The sequence below is a fragment of the Hyperolius riggenbachi genome, chromosome 2, assembly GCF_040937935.1.
Source record: "Hyperolius riggenbachi isolate aHypRig1 chromosome 2, aHypRig1.pri, whole genome shotgun sequence".
NCBI lineage: Eukaryota > Metazoa > Chordata > Amphibia > Anura > Hyperoliidae > Hyperolius > Hyperolius riggenbachi.
In genome coordinates, this window is record NC_090647.1 from 163,701,207 (window position 1) to 163,714,110 (window position 12,904).

At 42.9% G+C, this 12,904-nt stretch overlaps 1 protein-coding gene across 5 annotated transcripts in view; it reads left to right on the top strand.

Annotated features, from left to right (window-relative positions):
* The window catches only part of ELF1 (E74 like ETS transcription factor 1), a 130,593-nt gene that overhangs the window by 58,909 nt on the left and 58,780 nt on the right, over positions 1–12,904 (top strand). Inside the window, exon 1 of one of the 5 annotated variants that reach the window (XM_068267811.1) lies at positions 292–390. The exons of the other annotated variants lie outside the window; for them this stretch is intronic. The gene's annotated coding sequence lies outside the window, so the exon portion shown is untranslated. Of the gene's footprint in view, positions 1–291; positions 391–12,904 lie in introns of those variants that run through there. 5 annotated transcript variants of the gene reach the window in all.

The window sequence follows — 12,904 nt, forward strand, 5'->3', positions numbered from 1 at the left end:
TGAATGCAGGAGACAAGGAAGCATTTTTTTCCCTATGAAAATAACCTGTTATGTTTAGGCGTTCGGGCAGAGAGGACAGGGTTAATTTAAGTATGAAGTCAACAGGTATAGGCGCATCCAGGTATGTGATCTGTTTGTTTTGCAAGGTGCTACAAATGCTCGCTCTGTGCAACCTGACACCTTGTAGGTCGGGCTAGCTTGCCTAGGAAAGCAGGCAGCAATGTAAGCGAACTGGAATTTCAGGTCTTGGTTGGTAATAGCAGCCGGCCCTCCCAGGGCTGAGACGGTCGATTGCTGTCAGTTCCAAACTGAAAATAGGAATAGGGGGCTGAAATGTTTTTGTAATCCCTGACCTGCCCGTAGCCAGCTTCAGCGTGAATTTTTCATAAGGTAAGAGAGCCGTTTCATCCCAGCAGCACTAAATGCATAGGCCAGATGACTGCATGGATGTGTCTGGTATGTGTGTACCGTTTCCCAGTGTATAATAGTCTGTGGTTTATCTGTACAACTGTTCATGTAAAATATGGCATGTTTATGGTTTTGGAAGGCTTCGGTTATCTGTGTCTGAAGAGACCGGAGTGTGCTTTCTGACATTTATTGCTGCTCACATTTTTGCATTTCTGACTGTTAGATGACCAGTGACAGAAGTTCATGTCCTATTGATAGGCTGTGTTTATAATTATGGATGAAGGGGACCCCTTAATATGCTTACTATGTGGTGTAGTTTATTGGCATTTACTGCTGCTAAAGCCTTGACATCTGAGCAGTAGTTCTTGACATGTGCATGTTAATTCATTTTATGAGGTGATCTGTCACTAGAAGAATACATTCATTGCTAGGTGACTGTGGAAAGATGTATGCTACTGTGTAGCTGTATAGCAACATCTCAGTATTCCTGTAAACTGGATGTGTTAAATTAAATGAATTAAATTTAAATGAATGAACCCTCATGCGTTCATTCACTTGAATAGAAAAGCCTATTTACTAAGACTACGTTTATACTGTATTCCTCTGTGTCAGCCTTTTACAATATTGTGCCCTTGTTTTTCGTGAACAAGGAGGAGAAACGAGGGTGAATGTGAGTTATGCAAAGCATTGTATAACTCCCAGCATGCAGCACAAGACAATTCTGATGGCTGTTTTCTAGGTTAGGTGGATACCTGTATTAGCCTGGTGGATACTCTCAGGAGATTTGATCTTTCCTACTACAATTCAGCACCGTCAGTTCCTTAGGGAGTATTTACAGAATAGCAAACTGTTGACAGGACTGCTGATTAGGGATGGGCAAAGCGATGCAAATACTGCGGAGTTGATGATTCTGCACATTTTTTTTTTTTTATGTAAATGTATGCATGGTGATCAGGGAAGTTGTCTAGGACACCTCCCATGTATGTGTCCTCAGCACTTGCTCCATCTAGTCTGTGTATCACATGATCAAGTGTAGGGGATGCATATGGAAGCCTCAGTTGCATCCTGCAGACTACCAGACATAAAGTGGACCTGAACTCAGAACTTCCTTTCTGCTCTAAAAGATACGCAACAGCATAATAACCTTTCAAGAAAAGCATTTCTTTGTTACAGCTGATACAATCCTGCAATAAATCTGCAGTGATTCTACTTCTTGATTTCATGGAAGCAGACATATTGTTAACATCCTGAGTATACCAATTAGCTTATCTGCATTATTTGCCTTGGCAGTCAGGTGACCCGGGAGAGATCAAATAACGTGAGATTAGACACAAATGAGGGGGAACTAGACAGGCTGCACTCTATACATGCAAGGTGCATTTGCAAGTTTTCCTTTTTGTCCTGTGCAAGAGTTCAAATTCACTTTAAAGGACAACTGTAGTGTGAGGAATATGGAGGTTGCCATAGTTATGTTGACTAGTATAGTAATGATTACTGTACAGATGTGCTGTTCATCTCTCTGCTGTTCTCAGCCATAGAGAGGAGGTGAGAAAGAACAGATGGCATCCAGCTACAGGAACTACTTTAACCTAACATCTTCCGTCTTGGAGGATTACTGAACAGTGGGCCGGTGATCTCACGGGAGGCCCAACGGAACTTTACACGTTTGTTCCCCAAATTCAACTCAAATGATTGTTTTGGGCCATGATATTCTAGTGTGTGTACATATCTTTATGCCCGCAAGCAGACAGAAGGTGAGATTAGCAAATCAAAGCTTACTCCAGCTGATGCATGTGAACAGCGGCAGTCAAGTTTTTCAGTGATTTGCTAGCTGCAGCTTCCACCTAAGCAAAACTAAGTAGTGTGTTAGCAGAATATTTTACTTTTTAGTACCTGCAGCTCTTTGTGAACCTGCTTTTTCAGCAGATGTCACCACCCAGTGCTGCCTATTAGAGAACACCTTGCCCCTTGCATCTGTGTAATGCACTGCAGTACACACTAAACATACATTCGCTGGATGCCTCAACACTTTCAAATTATGCTTATTTAATGTCTAATGAGCAGGTACATGACAAATGAAAGTACAAGGCTTCAAACATCAAACGCAAAGGCTGAAGTAATGCCTTTATATAGTACCGTCACATTTTGCTCAGCGCTTTACAGGGTTTATACTGAATAATTAACATCATAAACTGTCCCCACTAGGGCTCATACATTAATGTCCCTAACACAGGACAGACCCAGTTAACCAATTTGCATTATTCTTAAGGACAAGGAAACTGGAACAACTGCATACAGCTGGTGGACCTGATGTACCAACGCATCTCTGTTGGGATATAATATAGGATCTAGCACCTAGGTTCATAACACATGGTACATGTACAGGGGGTACTTTAGTAGGCCTCATGGGGTACTTGAGCTTGTCATAGTCAATCAGTTGTGTAAGTTGTTGGTCTGAAAATCAATGAATAACTCTATGCAACTTAACATGAATACATCTTTATAATTAATTAAAACCATCAATGAATGTTTGAAAAACATTTATTCATAACTTTGACGTACTGCTAGCAAAATGTATGCCTCAAGGGGTACTTGAGATGTTACTCAAACCTTGGGGTACTTGTCTAACAGTCATTAATAAAGGGTTGCAGGTTGTAATAATTTCTGTACATTGAGACAGACCGGGAACTGTCACTTTAAATGCTTTATTGCCTCCTGTTGCCATGCAAGTATACAGTCATCATACAAATGATACGTCACATCTGCCATCCAACATTGATTTGGTCAAACCTTAGTGGATGGTGGTGCTGGAGTGCTGGGGATGATGGTGACCAGGGGAAAGGTGGATGGCACAACAGCCGTTTCACGCTGTACAGGACACACACACACACACACGTGAACAAGCGCCGGCTAGGCGCGGACAGGCCGTGCATGAGTTTCTGCCTGGAGCGTTGTGTGCACTACTGCGCAGGTGCAGAATGGTCTAGGTGACGTAAATGAGTCTACTGGCCAATACCAGGCGAAGAGAGAGGAAGAAGAGGACGGCGTGGGAGCGATCAGGCAGGATGGGGCTGGAAGAAGCCCCAGGTATGTATATATTATTCGGAATCGTTCCGCTGGTCCACTTTAAAGCGAACCTCCGGTGTCTATGACTATGACTTTCATGTTCTCTTGTAAAATGCACACTGTGCAGAGAGTCAAAACTCACTGCAATTCACATAGTGTGAATGAGCCCTTATGGCAGTTTAATGGCTTTGCAAAGACTGCTAAGGGATTGTGTCATCTTTGGGTGGGAGGTGCCTCATAGTGTGGCATGAGGGGTACCCTGCTTCTACCTGTGCCCCTGAGCCAGCCTTTCTCTGAGAGGAGAGGTGAAGAAGAGGAGAAGTAGTGCAGTGCCTGCCACAGTATGTTCCATTCCAGAGGTACCACAATAATTCCCTGCTGCTTAAAGCGGAACTGTAAAGCTAAAATAAAACCATTGTTTCACTTACCTGGGGCTTCCCCAAGCTCCCAGCAGCTGTCCTGTCCCGCGCGGCTCCTCTACGAGTCTCCGTACCCTCGCAGCCGCTCGGTCCCGTAGCTCGACTTGTAAGTCGATGCCAGCGCGGCTCTGGCCAAGAGTATCCTTTCTTCGCGTTCCCCTCTGCAATAGCGGGGAATGCGAAGAAAGGATACGCGTGGCCAGAGCCACGCAGACGCAGTGGCCTGGCAGCGAAAGTAGCTGGCAGCGGGCGAAAGGAGACTCATTGAGGAGCGGCGCGGGACAGGACAGCTGCTGGGGGCTTGGGGAAGCCCCAGGTAAGTGAAACAATGTTTTTATTTTAGATCTACAGTTCCGCTTTAAAGGAAACCTGAGACATAACATATAGTAGCTTTACACTTAACTTTAGTAATCGGGCTAAGTGGATTCAAGCTTCAAACTCTTGCACTGAAAGGCAAGAATGGTAACCACTTTCTCTTTATGTCATGACGCCCAATATATACAGGAAGTACTGTAACTGTGTCACTTGCCAGGTTAAGCAGTGAGTTATAGGTTTGTGAGGCTTCATAATGGCATGAACAGAATTCCAGATCTTTTGGAAGGAAACATAGTTAACTTTCATTACATGGATGTATTTACAAGACCTATTAAGCCCAATGATGTGAGGTAGACAAACACTTAATATCTAGCAGGCATTTCCAGGCTGAAACTTGTAGGACACCATATGTGTGGTGTTCAGTTGTGCAATATACTATAGCTCCTTAGAGGAATTGAAAAACATCTAGCTGCTATAATGCTGACTATGCAGAATCTTCACTTGCATGTGCTAATTCAGTAATGGCTGATTCATCCCATTCCCTGTGTTTGGGTCTAGTAATTGGTTACTTGGGTGTCAATCCTTGCTTGAGTAGATAGGAATGCTGCCCATGACCAGGAAGTGTTGGGTACCTGCAGAAACAGTGCGAGACATCAGACATCAAGGCTGGATAGATCTCAGGAGCCTAGTGGCCAATCGGCTGGCATTCTGCCTTTGAGGTTTTCCTCCTCTTGCTGTTAGTGAAGCTTTTACTTCAAAATTTCCTGCGGCTCTTGGACTGGATGGACTGCACTTGTTTGCGATTCATTTAGTGATCCACTATGGTGGCTTACTAAATCGTATTTTGTACACTCAAGACAACCCAAAACAATTGTGATGACTTTGGCCAGGGTCACACTTGGCGGAATTGCATGAGTTTTCCCCATAGCACTTAGCAGAATTGCATGCTTTTCCCACTAAGTGTGACCCTGGCCTGAGTATTATCCGCTTTAGGGTTCTTTCACACTGGATATGTTGCAGTGCAGTAAAATGTACAATAATGTACAATATAATCACATTGCATCACACGATGCAGTTATGTTGCAACGCTAAGGGCCCATTCACACTTAAAAGCGCAAAGCGCTACAATTTTGCGCGTGTGGTTTTTTTTTACTTTCTGCGATTCAACATGGAAAAATCACTGGACTAATTTACGTTCTTGGAGCGATTACGAATTAGCGCTTCTATATATGCTAATTGCGATCGCTCCCAAAACGCACAAAAATGCTGCAGGTAATGCGTTTGGTGATTGCCGCAAATCGGCGGCAATCGCGGCAGTGAGCTCACTGCCATTAGGTTCCTATTGCGCTAGCGCTTTAAAAAGCTACAGCGCTTCGGCGATTAGCGGGAAGCGCCCACTAATCACCCTAGTGAGAATGGGCCCTACTTTCACATTGGCAAGTTAGCAGTGCAATGAATTCTGCCAAAATTACGTGCAGCGTCCTGTGTTACTGGGCGACATGTGCTAATGGTGTCAGCATGCGTCTATGGACTGGATGCTCCAATAGATGTGTCACATTGCAATGGTCATGTACGTTGCGACTTTTCAACATCGCTGATGTACTTTGCTGCCATGTAATAACATTGCATGTTAAATGTTGACATGCGCAGCATTACAGACTGCATGTAATTGCAGCAGGAAGACACACTTGGCCAGCAGCTGGGAGGTTGAACTGCCCAACAAGTCTTCTCAACATTAGTTTGATACAGAGTTATATCATTTATTTATTTATTGTATTTTTAAAGCGCCAACATATTACGCAGCGCTGGACATTAGTGAAGTCTACAGACAATATTTAGGGGGGATATACAGTAATAAGACAATACAGGGATACATGCAAACCAGATCACGCGGCACAGTTTGAGTACAAGGTAATGCTCAGTCACTGGATGGAGCATGGAGATTAGTTAAGTCTAGTTCACTCAGATCCATAGGTTGGGTGTTCGGTGATGGAGATATATGAACAGGTAGGAGACATAAGGAGGTGGACCCTGCCCGAAGGCTTATGCTGGGCATACACGTCGGATATTATCAATCGAGTCATCAGCGGCTCGATTGATAACGAGGAAACTGACCGTGTATGCCCAGCATAACAATCTAGAGGAGGGCAGAGAAAGCCCATTTGAAATATACCACAATATCAGATAAAATAAGCTACCCTTATCAAATCAATAGTGTTTGTAATTGTATTTAAAGCTGAAATTTAAGGGGATTTCTGTGTTTAATAACTAGTACAAATTAAAAGCTGGATAGAATGTTATGGTGCTGATATATTCAGCCAATTATTTGCCTACAAAAGTTGTTTTATATGCAATCTGCAGAAAATGATTACATGTTTTGGGCAGTTCAGACATTCATTATACCCCCAGATGTGTTCTGGGTAGACTGGAAATTCAGTTCTGGTTTCTGACCAGTTGAAATGTCCAGATTCACCAAATCCTCTCAGTGTAAATTCTAGTGAGATCGTAGAGCCCAGACTCTGTGTGTATTGCCACTCACTGCTGCACAGAAAAGATTGGGCCAAACACTCAGGCTGTGATCCCACTTACACCAGATCACGTGTGGTCAGCGGGAGTGGACAGTGTCATTTCTGCTCCGATGGTCCGCTGTGGTCCAGCTGTATCTCAGGGCAGATGCGTTACCACTATAGCCTATATGGGGAATGCATCCGCCTGCCCAGGATTATTGTGGACGGCACAGAAGTCTGGCCTGCTTACGGCAGCAGATCCATTGCAGAGTGATAAGTGTGAATGGCTCCTATTTATGAAATCGGAGCAGTTCACTGTCAGTATAGCGATGAGCACAGAATGGACAAGAAATGTCTGTTGCCCTCTCAAGTGGGAACACCACAGAAAAGTCACAAGAAAACAAGCTCAGGAGCAAGTATGGGAAATAATACATGGTGTTTTCTTTAAAGAGTAAAGAAGTTGTACATGGAGTGTGCTACTGGAAATGGTTCTCCAGCAGGCAGAAACCAACTCTGCAGTGTGTGCAATGGTTCTATATACTGTACTTCATATAACTATTAATATAAGTATATTCTAATAATCTCTTCATCAGAGCCTATACATAATAGTTCTATGTTTACAGATGACTCTAAGCAAATGTTCTCAACAGAACAAAGGTTATAGCTATTTTTTTTTTTTTTGCAGTTACTGTGCAGGTTGCCTGTGTTTGCAGATACAATAAAGGGGGATGGGTGAGTCAAATTAGCCCTTGTCCTTACAGGCCTCACCTGTTTCTCCACTTGTCGCAGTGATAGCCTGCTTTGTTTGAAGGGTGGGTCACATGTAGGTATTGATTGAGCATTCTCAGGTTTCACTAACTGGTCCTGTAATGCTTTCCATATCTCTGAATCACAGGTGTAATCATAAAATTGCTTGTTTGGAAATATGACAGATATATACATTGTTTCTCGGCTTTTTGGATGGAATTGGAGCACTGCTTAGTTAGGCTTGAGACACATGAGAGAGACAGTACTTACTTTTGATTGATGAACAATCCAATCAAAGTAAAAACAAGGAACACCAAGAGCCCCAATAGTGTAATATGTACTGGTAAATAGTTACTAGATAGAGTAAATATTAATACTCACAAACCAGGGTTACCATTAGGCAACCACTGTAAAAGCAGTTGGGGAGATTTTCCTGACCCCACTCAGGAATAAGAAGTCACTCTCTGTAGATAAGAAAAAGGGGGTTCAACCCTCCACCCAGGGTGGACTCAATATTATGCAGGAGAACAGAGGCGCCAAAAGGATAAAAGGAAGCTAAATGAGCTTAAAAACCAAATTCTTGGTAAATAGAGGTAGTGGTGGACTTGCCTCCTCCAAGTAGACACACAACGACTGTAGTAAAGACAGTCAATATATTTTATTTATGAACTCCAAGTATGCAGCGAGTTTCACGGGTTTGATACCGCTTTATCAGGCAATAAGAACGGAGCAATAGCATATGTGGTCAGTAGAAGAGACAGAGGTACCTGGCTCTTCTACTGACCACATATGCTATTGCTCCGTTGTTATTGCCTGATGAAGCGGGATCAAACCTGCGAAACGTGTTGCATATTTGAAGTTCATAAATAAAATATATTGACTGTCTTTACTACAGTCGTTGTGTGTCTACTTGGAGGAGGCAAGTCCACCACTACCTCCTCTATTTACCAAGAATTTGGTTTTTGAAGCTCATTTAGCTTCCTTTTATCCTTTTGGCGCCTCTGTTCTGCATAATCCAATCAAAGTGATCGGATTGCCTGTTGATCAGCAGGGATTTCTCCAGCCTGACCAGTAGGAAGCGACCGATAAATGATTGATTTTACCAAACCTGGAGGAACTTGCCAGCTAAAGACTTGGTGGAGTAGTTATTGTATATTTGGGTATGGTATGGGGATTTGGTATTGCTATCCAATCAATCACTTGATAAATCAGTCAGAATGAGCGATTCCCTGAAAAGTTGGACAGAGATCTGCTTGTGTGTGTGAATGCCTTTGGTTGCAGAGAAAGTGACCTTTTTACATTTGTTGGATACTTTGCTCTTCAGTATCCCCTCACTGCTAGCATGGCTGCAAGATGCACTGCATGGCCAGTAACCTAATGTTTCAGCCTTTACATATGGAAAATGGGTATTTTCAGGCCAACCAATGTTTATTGCCTCGTCTTCAGCAGCAAATATTAAAGGACAACTGTAACGAGAGGGATATTGGAGGCTACCATATTTATTTCTGTTTATACAATACAAGTTGCCTGGCAGCCCTGCTGGTTTATCTGGCTCCATTAGTGTCTGATTTACACTAGAAACAAGCGTGCAGATAATCGTGGCAGATCTGACAATGTCAAAAGCCTGATATGCTGCATGCTTGTTCAGGGTCTGTGGCTAAAAATATTATGCTGGGAATACACAATGTGATTTTTCAGCAGATTCACTGTCCGATCGATTCACGATTGATTTTATGACCGTTTTTCTAATAGACTTCCATTCTCTTATTTGAGAAGAAAAAAAAAACGATTTTTCTTCAGTCAGAAAAAACAATCAAAAAGATCAGACCTGTTGGAAATGATCTATCGATCCATGTATCTGCCAAAAAATCTGATGGTGTATTCCCAGCATTAGTGGCAGAGGATCAGCAGGCTAGCCAGGCAACTGGTATTGTTTAAAAGGAAATTAATATGGCAGTCTCCATATCCCTCTTGTTACAGTTGTCCTTAAAGTAGTTCATCTTCCAGGCTGCCAGCCACAAGCACTGTTGGGGTGTAATTAAAATGCAGCTGAACTGCAGCATTTTGTTACACCACAAGTGTCAGAACGTCACACAGTGGTGTTACCCGGTGGCAGAAAGTCACAACATGTAGTGTCTGAGCACAGCCGATGTGACTCCATTTTGAGGGAGGGGAGTATTTTCACCACCAGTACTGCTCTCTCCCCACCCTCACAAATCTGAAGGAGGCACTAATTTGCCCACAAGTATTTACACTCCTGCCCCTCCGGTATTGCCCTAGGACCTGCCATGTCTGTGTATATATAATCAATCAACCAAAAGTACATGCAAACTTTATGCAGATTGAGTCATTGGCAGGAATTAAAGCCTGAGCCCTAGAACTATAAAGGCAAGTTCACTTGTGAAACCAATAGGCGATAAATTAACCAGTGACACATTCATCAGTCAAGTATATAGTGGAGATATGGCATTCAAATACATCTCACCCTCCAGATGTGAACTGTGGCACTACTACATAATTCATGAATACATGGCAACTGCTGGTGGCACCCACCCTTGTGGAATATCGGCATGCAGTTGCGTGTGTGGCAGATGACTGGTTTCCTGTATAGCTGAAACTACGTGGTAGCCACCTACTGTCACTAATGGGTCTTTCCTCGGCCTGAAATGGATTTCCAAATTCAGCTGAAGGTTGAGATGCTGAAACTTATTTTTTGTTGCATTGTGTACATTAAATTACACTTTGGACATGCGTTGCTTACATTTCCTCTCTTCTTGAGCACTGGTGCTGGAAGGATGGGGCAATATGTACAGTAAAAGTGCATACCTGTATTGATGACCAGGACATTTTCCTAAATTGCTCTAGTTAACTAGCAGGTGTCTTTTATGTTTTATTTAACTTAAATATTTGTGCTGCATAGAATATATGTGTTATACACACTAAAATGAAGGAAAGTAGTAACAGCCTTTGTCAAGTTGCTTTGTTAAAGAGGAGCTGTTAGGTATAGGGTCTCAGAGAAAATAAACACATATATCAGTAGCTAAAGATTGGCTGTACTTACAGTACATATGCATTTCACTGTCCACGTTTGGATTTCACAGAATTTGTATATAGTATATGCAGAGAATGATGCTCCTGACAGCTCATGGCAGGTTCCATGTTTGTGAAGCCAAATGTGTCGTCATGTCCTGCCTGCTTCTGATCACAGAACAGCTCATACTGAATAACACTAGTTTGCAGTGAATATTAATGAGCCATGTGGCTAGGAACAATAGCGGACTCCTGCAGTGTACGCTGCCCCGAGATTTATCTGTGCTGTGGCTGGACTGAGTTTTAGAAGCTGCTGAAACTTGATCCCGTCTTCTCCTTAGCAGCCGAGGGGAGGGCCCCAGAATGCTTTGCAGTATGTTATGCGGCTTGCGTCCAGCTTAGCTCTAAGCTTTGCTGATAAGCATACATCAAAGGTAAGAGAGATCTTTATCTTCAGTAATGTCTTTTTGGCTTCCTTCTAAACTGTTTAACACAGGAGACTAGAGGTTTAAATTAGCTTCTGCAGCCTGACAGTTACTCTTTAAATGATTTTGGAGAAAAAGTGAGGTGGTTATCAAGAGAGGCAAATAGGAAGAGAACTTGAACAGAGCAACCTGTCATAATTGATGATTTATTTCAGTAAAAATTTGATTGGTTGCTCTGGGCAATTTTGCTCCTCCTCCTTTTTTTCCCTGCCTTGATGATCATGCCCAATGTGCTCTCTGATGTGAGTTGCATGCTAATCTTGGATGTTTGAGCTTGACTTCTAAATAAACACTCAAGTTGAAAGTCGTTAATTTGTAACTGAACTGTGGTGCTCTTTAGAGGAGATTAATATAATGTATACCATTGTCTCATCTGTCCCAAGCAAGTATTACCTGCAGTGCCAGCAAGTGTCACATGTAGTGCCAGATTCCTCTTTTCAGCCTGGAACAGTGGGCTGGTTTGTATCTACAAAACTTGAAATCGTACAGTGTAAAAAATATGGCCTGGGAAACGCAAAATATTAGCATGTGATAAACATTACACTCCAATGCGCTATATTTTAAATGTACTTTTTTAACAATGCTTGTTGATTGGCCAGATGGGTTTTCCACTCAGGTGGTGCAGCACTCTTATATGCTGTGCAGTGGTTCCTGGTGAGTACATGGCAGGCAGGAGCAGTACAAGGTGGAAAGAAAAACTGTAAGATGTTGTTAGACTCAGAGTGCTTTGTGCAGTGTTTGGGTTTTGGCCACAAATGTTCACATTATTCACATCCAGTCATCAGTCATTCCGTCACTCCCTGCACTGCCAGGCTGCAGGTTCAATGTAAAGCTATGGAATTCCCCAGTATCTGATAAGGAGCCCTGTAACTGCTTGCTCACAACTGTGTGCTTTCCCAAGCATTTTGCCCATGTGTGAACTGTATTTACCCTGATCCATTACAGCAGAATTCCAGAGGAGAGAATCTTGTAAGGTGAAATTGGTGTACCTGTCTGATTTTAGTTTTTGGCTATTTGAGAGAAACCAGTAACCTACTGTAATCATTTAGTAAGATTGGTCTTTAGTCCTTGGCTTCCAGGCAACAGCTACCCCTTATGTTGACTAGGTGAAGAACAAATCACCATACAACATAGCCGTTCAGTCTGTAGCCCAGTTGATTTCGGCCGCTGCCAGTTTAGTAGTTATTTAAGTGTAAAAGACAATAGCTCTCCATGGTGAAATTCCAGATGCTCCATACTGTCACTAGGGAAAATAGGAATGCCATTCACTACACATTTCAGTCTTACAACATAATGTGCATGAATGCTGCCTGGGAAACCCTGTCCTGACATTGAAATCAAGTCCTCCTCCCATGGACTGAGTGGTGGATAATTGTTTAAACCTGCCGCGGGCAACAACTAGCCGTTACTCATTGTGTTTCCAATGCTTATCACAGCCAGGGTTTTACTTTGTTAGTAAACTTGGACATGTCATTTGGGGGAGAATTGAGTCCTACCCAGACTGGAGATTTGCCCATTGCCATCAGTAAATGCCGTTATGTTCTAGCACTGCATAGTCAGAATCAGACTCGGCTTTATTTGCCAAGTACGCTGAATGACGTATCCAGAATTGTATTTGGTACACATGGCATGGCAATTTTACATATACAGACATAGGATAGTTTACATGAGAATGATCGTGATACATGCCTAAGAAGCATACACTAAGACCGGGCATACAGACTAGAGCTACAGTAACTGGGGTAAGAGGCCAGTTCCACACGGTAAGAAAGATCGGGGAGGGTGACCCGGATAAATTGTCCAGGGGCAAGCTAGACCCGTCATGGTTGGCTCGAGTTCAGTAGGAGTACAGCCTGAGGTAAGCAGGTACTCCAGCGCCTGGTGGGTCTGGCAGAGATTGCTTTCAAACAGCAGCCCAATCCTCTGC